The following is a 13,117-nucleotide window of genomic DNA, read 5'->3' on the forward strand; positions in this document are numbered from 1 at the left end:
GAAATTTGTATCAAAACATAAATAGACTACTTATAACCTGTATCTTGTCGGCCCACTCTGACCCATCAACAATAGCCACGAGAGGTGTCGCCGAGCAGGGCATAGATGACAGGTCCCTCGACATGCGTCATCGGCTTCTTGTCTATTCGCCCTGCTCTGGCTGCATCTGTTGAAAGGCACATAAAATCAACAATTTTTACATAAATCTGATATTACCATTGTCAAATCTATTTAACAAATAAACAAAAAACAAAATATCTACAAACATGTCAAGCAATAACAATCCCAATAAATAGGTTGTCGGAATAAACATAGGAAATTTGTATCAAAACATAAATAAACTACTTATAACCTGTATCTTGTCGGCCCACTCCGACCCATGATTTCAATCTTACTTTACTCTCGATATATGCTGGAAAATGCTGGATAACGGAAAAGCATCTTCATGGGATTGAAGGGTGCTGAGTTACATGAAAGTTTATGTTGTGTGTTATGTAAATATATACATGTTTCATTGGGTTTTTGTGCATGTAAATACTGTAAAATTAATGTTGTTTGTTATGTAAATATACATGATGTTTGATTAGGTTTGTGTTAGCATTGGATATTAATTATTAATATATTATTGCATGTAAAATTGTAAATACTGTTAGATTAATGTTGTTGTGTTTTGTAAATATAATGTTCTTTAGTAATTAGTTTTTATGCTCTCCGAAATAAAATTTCGGCGGAGCATATAGTTGCCAGTTTGTCCCTCCTTCTGTCACACTTTTGTTACAGTTTCTCATAGCACCTTCAAAACTTAACCAATCTCTTTCTTATATTTCCAATATTTCTATGAAAGTTAATAACAAATAATTGTTTTCATCATCAGTATATGTTAATCGAGCGAAACACGAATACATTTATTTATTTTTTCTTATTAATACTTGTAAAACAAATCTTTATTATGTACAACTTCTTTATTAAATTCATGTATGTATGAATATAACAATGTATTATGTGAATTTGGAATAAGACATCAAACTGCGAATGGACATCATTTTGGTGATTTTCTCAAACAAAACTATTCATTTCATGATCTACATATATTTTGTAATACATTATCTATAATTTAAGCTTAATAAGAAATTTTCCATGACTTTTTCATTAACAGTGATTGAATTTGTATCATTTAAAGTGTATTTTGAAACCGTGTGCATGCGCGGCATGGACACAGTATCATTTCATGAGTTTTTTTTTTATTATTAATAAGAAATCCAGTTTTGAAGTATAATCAATTTTAATGATGCTATTATATATGCAAGTATATGTTTTAAGTATAATTTGTAAAACTAAAAAAATGCAACATATAAAACTGCATATTATGCACTTTTGATAAAACACAATTTATTCCCAAATTGATGTCTTATTCCCAATTCACATAATACAGTGTTATATGATCTTTACGCGATCAATATGATATTTAAATATTCTTATTTGTTCTCACATTTACTTAATGCTTTGTATAACTATTTTGTAAATGACAAAAAACTGTAAAGTTTACGTCAATAAAACAAGCTGTGTGTCTGTCTTATTTGGCATGTAGGTACCTTGCATGGACCTCTACCTTATGATGAGGTTTGAGGTCAATGGGGTCAATGTCACTGAGGCTAATAATAGATTCTAATGTCTCACTTTTTTTACAGTTTGTCATAGCACCTTCAATAACTAACCGATCTCCTTCATATTTGGCACGTATGTACCTTGCATGGACCTCTACCTTTTGATTAGGTTTGAAGTTACTGGGGTCAAGGTCACTGAGGCTAATAATAGATTTTTCTGTCACTCTTTTGTTACAGTTTCTTAACAGATCTCTTTCATATTTGGCATGAAGGTACATTGCATGGACCTCTACCTTATGATGAGGTTTGAGGTCATTGGGGTTAAGGTCATTGAGGCTAATAATAGATTCTTCTGTCACACTTTTGTAACAGTTTCTCATAGCACCTTCAATTCTTTACTGATCTCTTTCATATTTGGCATGTAGGTACCTTGCATGGACCTCTACCTTTTGATGAGGTCACTGGGGTCAAGGTCACCAAGGCTTATAATAGTTTTTTTAGGTGGTTTTTAACACATAGATTGACAAAGCCCGTCATCGGGCAGCATCCATCAGTTTCACTGATATTCTTGTTTTTAAGGCTTTTGTCAGTTGATTTTCTTAATTTTAAGTAAAATAGCATTTGCAAGCAATATCAGAAATGGAATAATTCTTTGACCGTGAAATAAAATTGTATAACTGAGCAATTGTTAAATTGCTTATAACATTTACAGGGTGCAGCATCAACGGGGTTCAAAATAATGTTGTGGTTACGGTTCCCCAACGGGGCCTATTATTTTGCTGCGACCCTACATCATTATATTCAAAATTAAAAGCCAAAATAAAAAAAATCGCGATAAAATTAAAACTGTACTGGAGGAACGTTTTTTACCCACGTCAACGTTTTTAACGGAGTGCGATTTTTATGCACGCACCGTTAGCATCATCGGCGAGGCACTTTATGTATTAAATGCATAGAGCGTCTGTGTTGCAATGGAGAAATCATCTTTTTTGTCAATGTTATTTAATGTTTTACGTAAATAGAAGTGCTGTGCCTCCGAACACAAGTGACACTCGGATTTTTTGTAGTGCTGTGCCTCCGAACACACGTGACACTCGGATTTTTTTAAAGTGCTGTGCCTCCGAACACATGTGACACTCGGATTTTTTTTAAAGTGCTGTGCGTCCGAACACATGTGACACTCGGAATTTTTTTTAAGTGCTGTGCCTCCGAACACAAGTGACACTCGGATTTTTAAACTACAAATGGGAGAAGAAGCCTGATAAGGTGATATAAGCCGAGCCTAGGAACATTAAATCGGATGGCGCCCGTTGATACCCCTGCCACTGAGCAGCTAATACGAGTTATAACTATAATTAAATGCATCGATTTGATTACGATGCCAATCCTACTAAATTTAATTCTTTAATATATAGCCATTGATAGTAGAGTGCCCTGTACTCTGACTATTTGATACAGAAAGGTCAATGTTTTATCTTTACCTGAAATAACGACGCGCGATTTGGTTAATTATTACTTTGGTCATCCAATCAATAAGCGGGTAACAGTCTACTTTCGGACAAAGAGTAAAAATGGCTGAAAAAGTTGTGGCCGAAAAATTGTAATAATCAGATGCGCCTATGAAGCTAAAATAAAAAGTGTGGCAGTATTTTGGGTTTCGGGATGGTAGCCCTCCCTATAAAATTACATATAAACTTTGCTTCACGGACCTGATTTACTCTATTTTTAGCTTACCTGTCACAAAGTTACATGGTGAGCTCACAGTACAGGCAATATGTACTTTGACAAAAACGCGTGTCCGCGGTGTTCAATTGTCCCAATGGGTGACATTTTGGGGGGGGGGGGACACACTACTGACCGCGGTGTTCGGCAAACACCTGAAATTGCCGCGATTGCACGCTATCGTAAACGGGAACACCCGTGATCACCGCGATGCTGCGCAGCCACCGTAAACACCTGTCTGTGAGAGTCATTCACACGTTTTAAATGTACATGTACAAAATAAAATCATATACTTTATGTACATGTTGATATTATGTGCACATTTTTTATGTGTACTTAAACTCGGGCAGTATGTTAAGTCGGAAACTGAAACTAAGCGTTTAGATGATCAATACTATTAACTTTTATGGTGTTAATCAATGCAATTGCCCTTTTTGTTTTCACAAAATTGGGTTTCATTTTTCCCGATTTCCAGAAAATGACTTGTACATGTTGCATGAAATCTAAATATAGCGTGTTACAGCGTGTTTGATTTTTATTTTATTCAGATGAAATGTCAATTCCAAATAATTCGCAAGCTACCCCGGTACTTAGGAAGAAATTCACTACGAAACTTTAAATCGAAATTAAAAGATCCCAATGTTGTCTGCGCTACAAAGATTTTGTGTCAAAAATAAATACACCCATGCCAATTTTTGCGCGCTTTTTATGGTTCAGAACAAAGAAAATGAAAATATCATGGGCATATATACATGTATTTATTTGTGGCTACAATTTGTAACAGAACATGAACTCTACACAATGCGCACACTAGGCGTCAGGTGATTTACGAATGTTGCAATACACCTGTTCTGATTGGGCGCTTATTACATCAAATCTTTAAATAGAAACATGCAGAAATTCATTTGATAGTTTAGAGATATGGCGAATGTTGTGATTTTTGCGTTTCTATCACACTTTTATCTGTTTAAGCGAACACCGTAAAATGAACACCGCAACGAGTGGCGTTTGTCAAAGTACACGTTGCCTGTACTGTATGTGATTGTGTGTTGTCTGGCGTCCGTGCGTGCGTCTCTCAACAGTTTGTGTGAACAGTAGAGGTCACAGTTTCAATCCAGTCTTTATAAAATTTGGTCAAAATGTTTATCTTGATGAAATCTGGATTGGGATTGTTTGACAACTTTTGTTGTGAGTTTGTTGTCAAGATAAGTTGTTAAGAAGTGTTTTGTTTATAAGCGTTTTGTTTATATATTATTCAGTTATTTGGAATACGATTTGTTCATTGAATTGTCTTTTGAAAATTGAATATTGAACTCGAATAATTTTGATGTAACGACTCCTTAATGTAGTTTAACTTTTTCTGTGAGAGGTTTGGGAGGAAGCCGGACTGCAACGCCAAATAGAAAAACACCATTTATTTACAAAGAAGGAATGCAGTCAAATATACAAATACAATACACAAATTACTTAAAATCACTAATACACGATTACATAGGGAACTTAAGTCTATAGAGCCACTCGCTTTGAAAGTAAATATGAATTGACTTAAACTGTAACAAACATAATTATTAAACTGATATAAATTAACAGACTTAATTCTATTGCATTTAAATTCATAACTGACTTATCATTGAAACTGACAAAAATTCTGAATAAATAATTATATTACCATAAAACAGTTAAGTATTTGAAACTTGAAGTAAAACAAATTGAATCAAATATAATGTAGTAAAATCAGTTTCTTACCTGCAACGCCAAATAGAAAAACACCATTTATTTACAAAGAAGGAATGCAGTACAGATGAAGGTCTGCATTTCCTTTTTATACTTGTTTGGTGTAACCTAGGAATTTGTTGCATAATTGGCGTTACCAGGTGGTTATAGAAAACCAATACAGAAAACATTTGTTGTCAAATCAAATCCACAATAAACAACACTATTATAAAGAAACCTTGATAAATAAGTAATACATATTGCATCATGAAAATGTTTGTTGATTTGCATGGAATGTTGTACCAATACAATGACAAAGGCTACGAGACAAACTTGTTCAACCAGTAATCTTATATAAGTAAGAATGCATTATAACAGGTTTCTTAGTTCAAGTAACTGCTTATTACAAATGTCTTTGTACATGGATCCACAAGCAGCTGTGAAACTGTAAAGTTATGCAATAAGCTTTATAAGCATTATTGAGAAAATTGGAAATATGCAATAAGCTTTTATAATCATTATTGATAAAATTAGAAAGTTTCAATATTAGTAACAACCTGGGGGGCAAAGGGACAAATCCCTATGAAAACTTCCCCCCTCCCGCAAAACAATGCTCCTGCATTGTAAGGGAATAGAAGTAATAAATCAAAACAGTTGATCATACATATTAAGTAATGAAACTCAAAATTATACAACATATTAAGCATACAAACAATATGAAAATATAAACAAATTAAATGTGTAACAAACACAATTATGGACACATATATACACATGACAGTCATTGTCTTCTGTCCATCAATTGGTAGGCCCGACGTTGATATACATGTATACTAGATTTGACCATTTGAAGGACTTCGCCTGGCTTCTTAGAATTACAAAAAAGTCGTCTAAAATTGGGCTGCTCTTTAATGGTTCGAAATCAATTATATATACAACCCATATGCCTTACAAATATAACAGATTGCCAAGGCTATATTATATTAAACATAATGCCTATTTCAATGCAGACTTTTGTTCCAAAGACAAACAGGAATCCAAGCTATAAGCATAAGATACAGGAAGTGTCCTGACTGTAGACAAAGTACCCAAGTTTGAATAAAAATCCTCAAGACAGATTAATGGATAACCGGTATATCCTATTAGCACTTTTTTCATGAGTGAGACTCATTACTTTAAAAGTAATCTGTGTGAAAGACATTTAATCATTTAGGGTAGTAAACCCACACTTAAGCTTTAAATAGTTTTTGGAAGAACTGAATGTTTTAATTTTGGTAACAATCCCAATAGTGTACATATTTTTAATGATATACACACATTTATATTTGTACAGATTTCCATAAATTAACATTAGTATACAGAAAGTTTACTGTCTTTTATAAACTTGCATTTTTTTTCGTTTTCGATTTCTATTGGTGTACATGTTATGATACTCAGTTTTAAGATTTTGAGGCACCATATGTTCATACACCCATATGTTATAACTTCCATCAATGCCTGTGTATCTGACTTTGTAGTACTTTTTGCCATTTTGATATCGATACTGCAGTATTTTATCTGGCTCATGTTGCAAGACATTTTCGTCATTATTTGCAAGATCTGGCTCTGGCTCCTCATTTGAAGTATCATCTTTTGTTATTGATTCTCCATCAAAATATTTCTTTAGTCTGTTAGCATTTATTAATGATTTGCTTATTTTTCCATCTGCAATTGATTTTAATTGGTATGTATAATTTGGACCTATGTCAATGATCTCATATGGACCTTGGAATTTAGGTGTGAGTTTCTTTGATAGGCCAATCTTAACATTTTCTTTAGTCATTAAGACTTTGTCACCTATATTAAAGTTTGGTTCCTTAGATGTTTTGTCATGGTAGAGTTTTTGCTTTACTTGTTGTCCAAGGCGATTGGCTTTTACAATTGCATCTGTTAATTTGAGGTGCTCATTTAAACGTTGAACATGTTGCTTAACATTAACAGGCAAATTTTCTTTTGGCACAAGAGAAGTGTCTATAGGCAGTCTCATCTGTCTACCAAAAAGGACTTGGTAGGGTGTGTAGCCAGTGGAAGATGAGACTGAATTCCTGAAAGCCATCATTATTGTAGGAATGAAGTCTGACCAATTATCTTGGTTATCATTGCATAGAGATCTAAGTGCTTGACCAAGGCTACCATTTACACGCTCAACTACACTATTTGTTTGAGGGTGAAATGAGGATGTGTGATGTCTAGTCACTTGAAACTTCTCACAAACTGCTGCTACAAGTTTAGAGAGAAAGTTTGAGCCACGGTCACTGACTAGAATGTCTGGAGCGCCATACCGACAGAAAATTTCTTCAAATAAAAGTTTCGCTACTTCTGACGCTTCCTGTGTTCGAAGTGGAAATGCCTCACACCAACCAGAGAAAGAGTCTACTACAACTAAAATGTACTTGTGATTGTCTTTTGTGACAGGAAGGGGTCCAAGAATGTCAACATGAATTCTGGAAAAGCTATTAGATGCAACTGGCAGAGGACAGAGAGGGGCTTTATGGTTAGCATAATTCCTCTTAGACTTTTGACAAACAATGCAAGTATTAACATGGTTTTCAATGTCTACATACATACCTGGCCAGTAGTACTTGCTTCTAATTGCAAAATAGGTTTTATCAAAACCCAAATGAGCATGTTTTTCATGATAGGATTTCATGACATCTTCCCTTAAGTGTTTAGGAACAGCTACCTGTGAAAAAGGTTCGGAGTCCCGTTTCTTTTTCTTGTGTTTGGGGTCACAGATGTGATACAAGACATTGTCCTTTAGAAAGTACTGCTCAGACTTTATAACAATTGAACGATGATTTTTGGTTTCATCTGGCAGTTTCTTGTGAACAAGGTAATCTAAAATTTCCTTTAACTCAGAACAAGCCCATTGTTCTTTTGAAAGATCTGATGAAAAATCATGCAAATCAACAGACTGCAGATCATCAACATCATCAACAATGTCCAACGCCGCCAGCAAGGGCACCTCATGCAATACAGAATTTTGAGCAAAATAGCTGAACTCTACTTGTATAGATTCATGCTTTTTGCTGCTCAAGTCAACTGCATTAACAGAAGCACTGGTTGGATCAATGTCATATGATCGTCTGCTTAATGCATCAGCATTGGCATTTTTAAGCCCTGGTTTGTGAATGATGTCAAAGTCATAACTTTGCAGCTTAAGAGACCATCGACCTTTCCTGCCAGTCAAGTCTTTGAGATTTTGAATAAATTTCATTCCCATATTGTCAGTATAAACAGTGAATTTAGAATTTGCTAAGTATGGATGAAATTGACTTATGGCCTCAATAAGTGCTAAACATTCTTTTTCATAAATGCTCCATTTTAGTTCGTTACCCCTAAGTGAGCGACCTCCATAAGAAATCACTCTTTCTTTCTTTTCATCATCTAACTGACCTAACACAAAGCCTATGGCTGAGTCAGATGCGTCAGTAGAGAGAATGAATGGTTTTGACATGTCAGGGAACACTAAAATTGGAGTTGAAATTAGTTTTTCCTTTAATGTTTGAAAAGCTAGTTCACATTTGTCAGTCCACTTAAAAGGAATTTCTTTCTTAAGGAGTTCATTAAGAGGACTAGCTATTGCTGCAAAGCCTGCTATGAATTTTCTGTAGTAGTTACATAAACCAAGAAATTCACGGACATTACGTTGGGTTTTTGGTCTTGGAAAAGTTTTAACACATTCTATTTTCTTTGGGTTGACCTCAATGCCGGTGCTTGTGAATAAATGTCCAAGATATTCAACGCGGCTTGCTGCAAAATTGCACTTTTTGGGTTGTAATTTTAAATTAGCTTGCCTTAGTCTATTGAAAACTAGCTCTAAATGTTCTAAATGTTGGTCAAAGTTAGAAGAGTGGATCATGATATCATCAACATAAACAAGTGCAAATTTGAAATTGATACCTCTTAAGACCTGAGCCATTACCATTTGAAAAGCTACAGGTGCATTTCGAAGACCATATGGAAGGCGTTTGAAACTATAACTACCTTCATGTGTAACAAATGTTGTTTTATGCTTTGTCTCAGGGTCTAATGGAATTTGGTGAAAACCACTCTTCAAGTCCAACACAGTGAAAATTTTAGAATTTTGCTCAGAAACAGAATCAACAACATCTTCGAACCTCGGCAAAGGGAAATTGATTGGTTGAGTTACAGCATTGAGACGCCTATAATCAATTGCAAATCTGAAAGTGTTATCTCTCTTTCTGCACAAAATGACTGGGGCTGCCCACATGGAATCTGATGGTTCAATAATGTCATTGTCTAACATATCCTTGACTTGTGACTCTATTTCTGCCTTAGCCTGAGGGGACGCTCTATAAGGAGGTTGACGCTGTGGAACAGCATCACCAGTTTCAATCCTATGATGATGTAAATCAGTACACCCTAGTTCTGATGTATCTTTAGCAAACATATCCCTGTTTGAAGCAATAAACCGTTTCAATTTTTGTTTCTGTTCAATAGTAAGAAATTGGCCATCAACATCAATACCCAAGTCATTGAGAATGGTATTCACCTCAACTTCTGTCAAGACATGAACACCAGGTTCGCACAGATCATCATCATCATCGTCATCATCATCATCATCATCATCATCATCATTTAATTTTCTAATTGAGTCCTCATGGACAGGAATGAGTTTTCCAATCACAGTATTTGCTTTAAGATGCACATCACAAGGTAAGGGATTCATTAGCAAACATGAACTCTTGCCATTAGTCGGCTTTACAACAACCCTACCTAAAGCAATGCTTTTTGACATAAGGGAATTAACAGCTTCGACCAAAACAACCTGACCAGTTTTAAACTTTGAACATTTAATTGGCACACACACCTGAGAGCATGCCTCTATGGTCAAACTATTCTGTAGCCTTGCTAACCCAACCTTAGGAGTGGAAATCATGTTTATTGATCTTTTGGTTTGATTTGCTTTGAACTGTAAACTCTCAAAGTCCAGAACACACTTATTTTTTGTTAGAAAATCCATTCCAAGTATGAAAGCCTGATGAATGTGGTCAAAGACATAGAATTTATGTGAAAATGAATCTTCTCCTATTTTAATGTCTAATATAATTGTGCCCTTAACTTTGATCATTTTGCCACTGACACCTACAACCCATAAATGGTCACTTGCATTGAGGTGTTTGATATCCGGTCGGATTTTTTTCAAGAGGGATTTGCTAATGCATGACAAATTCGCACCTGAGTCAACTAATGCTTTAAGCTGTCTAGTACCTATTGTTATTTGGATGAAGTTGTTTAGTAGGTTTGTTTCTGTTGAAACATTTGAAATTGATGGAACTGATTTATTATTTTTGCCTTGATTGGAATTACTTTTCAGACTAGACTTTTTGTTTTCAATGTTTGATTGTTTTATTGAAGTTTTAGCATTAGTTTTATCGATTGAATGCTTATTTTGTTGCACAGAATATTTGTCAGATTTGGACCTTTCCAGATGGTTCCCTCTGTAACCACTGGCAGGTGGAAATTGTCATCTGTTATTAGCTTTCAACCAATGAAAACATGCCTTTTGAATGTGACCTTGTTTGTTACAGAAATAGCAAGTTTTAGATTTTGCCCAACATTTTGAAATTTGATGAAGTTTGCTATCACCGCAAGCTGTACATTTTGAATTGATGCTTTTAAAAGTACTCCTAGTATTAGACCTTTGTTCAACATAATTTTGTATATTAGAAGGTGTTGCTTCAACAGCATTTACAGAATTTTGTGTGAACATTAAATTTTCAACTTTGTTGTGTAGGTCCAGTAAATTAGCATTGCCTAGTGCATTCCGCACAATACCAGTAATTAAAGTAGCTGATAAATTTGCCTGAGGGGGGTTTAACTCATGTGCACTTTCAGACTGCTCAGAGGTTTTTAAAAGCTCATCTAAATTGCTTGGAGGATTTCTTATTAAATCAGCCCTAATATGCGGGAGTAACCCACAATGAATTGCACTAAAAATAGTGTCTTGGGCAATACCTGCCTTAAGTGCCTTGTTCTCAACTTCATAAACAAAATCCTTAACTTTTTGATTTTGGCTCTGTTTCATTTGAAAAATTTCAGAAGTTGTATGTATTAAATCAACTTTTTGAGAAAATCTCCTTAAAAACTGAGTTTTTAACAATTCAAAATCTTCTTTAATGTCCTCAGAGAGACTAATGAACCAATCAAATGCAGACCCCAATGTTAAAAATAACCCAAAACATTGTGCCAATTGGCTTGGGGAAGTTTTTGAAATACCACCAATGTAAATATATCTTTCTAACCAAGCCCTTGCGTCATCCTTCTTGGGGTCAAATCTACCAACACTATCAACAGAAAAGGGCCTACCTGCGAATTCCATGGGTCCTGCACGTCTGATGTCAGGAGAAGCTTGGGTTGACTTCTGCAGTGGGCACTGTCTTCTGAGGCTGGTTGAGTCCTGGGTGGTGGTAGACTCCTCTGACGGGTCAACGGTGGGGGTGGTATCCTCTGATTGGTCCTGGGTTGGGGTTGTTTCCTGTGATGGGTCCTGGGTCTGGTTCGTTTCCTCTGACCGGTCCTGGTTTGGGGTGGTCTCCCTTGAACTGTCCTGGATTGGGGTCGATCTCAGCAAGTAGGGTCCTGGAGCAGTCGGCCTCCTCAGCATGAAGAATTCAGGGATCTTGTAGTATTCCCACCAGTTTTGACAACTTTTGTTGTGAGTTTGTTGTCAAGATAAGTTGTTAAGAAGTGTTTTGTTTATAAGCGTTTTGTTTATATATTATTCAGTTATTTGGAATACGATTTGTTCATTGAATTGTCTTTTGAAAATTGAATATTGAACTCGAATAATTTTGATGTAACGACTCCTTAATGTAGTTTAACTTTTTCTGTGAGAGGTTTGGGAGGAAGCCGGACTGCAACGCCAAATAGAAAAACACCATTTATTTACAAAGAAGGAATGCAGTCAAATATACAAATACAATACACAAATTACTTAAAATCACTAATACACGATTACATAGGGAACTTAAGTCTATAGAGCCACTCGCTTTGAAAGTAAATATGAATTGACTTAAACTGTAACAAACATAATTATTAAACTGATATAAATTAACAGACTTAATTCTATTGCATTTAAATTCATAACTGACTTATCATTGAAACTGACAAAAATTCTGAATAAATAATTATATTACCATAAAACAGTTAAGTATTTGAAACTTGAAGTAAAACAAATTGAATCAAATATAATGTAGTAAAATCAGTTTCTTACCTGCAACGCCAAATAGAAAAACACCATTTATTTACAAAGAAGGAATGCAGTACAGATGAAGGTCTGCATTTCCTTTTTATACTTGTTTGGTGTAACCTAGGAATTTGTTGCATAATTGGCGTTACCAGGTGGTTATAGAAAACCAATACAGAAAACATTTGTTGTCAAATCAAATCCACAATAAACAACACTATTATAAAGAAACCTTGATAAATAAGTAATACATATTGCATCATGAAAATGTTTGTTGATTTGCATGGAATGTTGTACCAATACAATGACAAAGGCTACGAGACAAACTTGTTCAACCAGTAATCTTATATAAGTAAGAATGCATTATAACAGGTTTCTTAGTTCAAGTAACTGCTTATTACAAATGTCTTTGTACATGGATCCACAAGCAGCTGTGAAACTGTAAAGTTATGCAATAAGCTTTATAAGCATTATTGAGAAAATTGGAAATATGCAATAAGCTTTTATAATCATTATTGATAAAATTAGAAAGTTTCAATATTAGTAACAACCTGGGGGGCAAAGGGACAAATCCCTATGAAAATTGTTTTAGGGTTGTCTGGTAAAAAACTAGGTCACTAGGTCAAAAACTAGGTAACTAGGTCTAATAATAGAACAACCTTGTGTAAACAATAGAGGTCACAGACAGACAAACAGACAGACAGACAAACAGACAGACTTTTTTATTCAAGACTTGCACATTGTACATCGTCTAAACACATATATTTACAACTAATATGTCAACATGTTTTCATCAAATATGTATGAAATTAAGTCAGAATGTTAT

The sequence above is a fragment of the Dreissena polymorpha genome, chromosome 6 (assembly GCF_020536995.1).
Source record: "Dreissena polymorpha isolate Duluth1 chromosome 6, UMN_Dpol_1.0, whole genome shotgun sequence".
NCBI lineage: Eukaryota > Metazoa > Mollusca > Bivalvia > Myida > Dreissenidae > Dreissena > Dreissena polymorpha.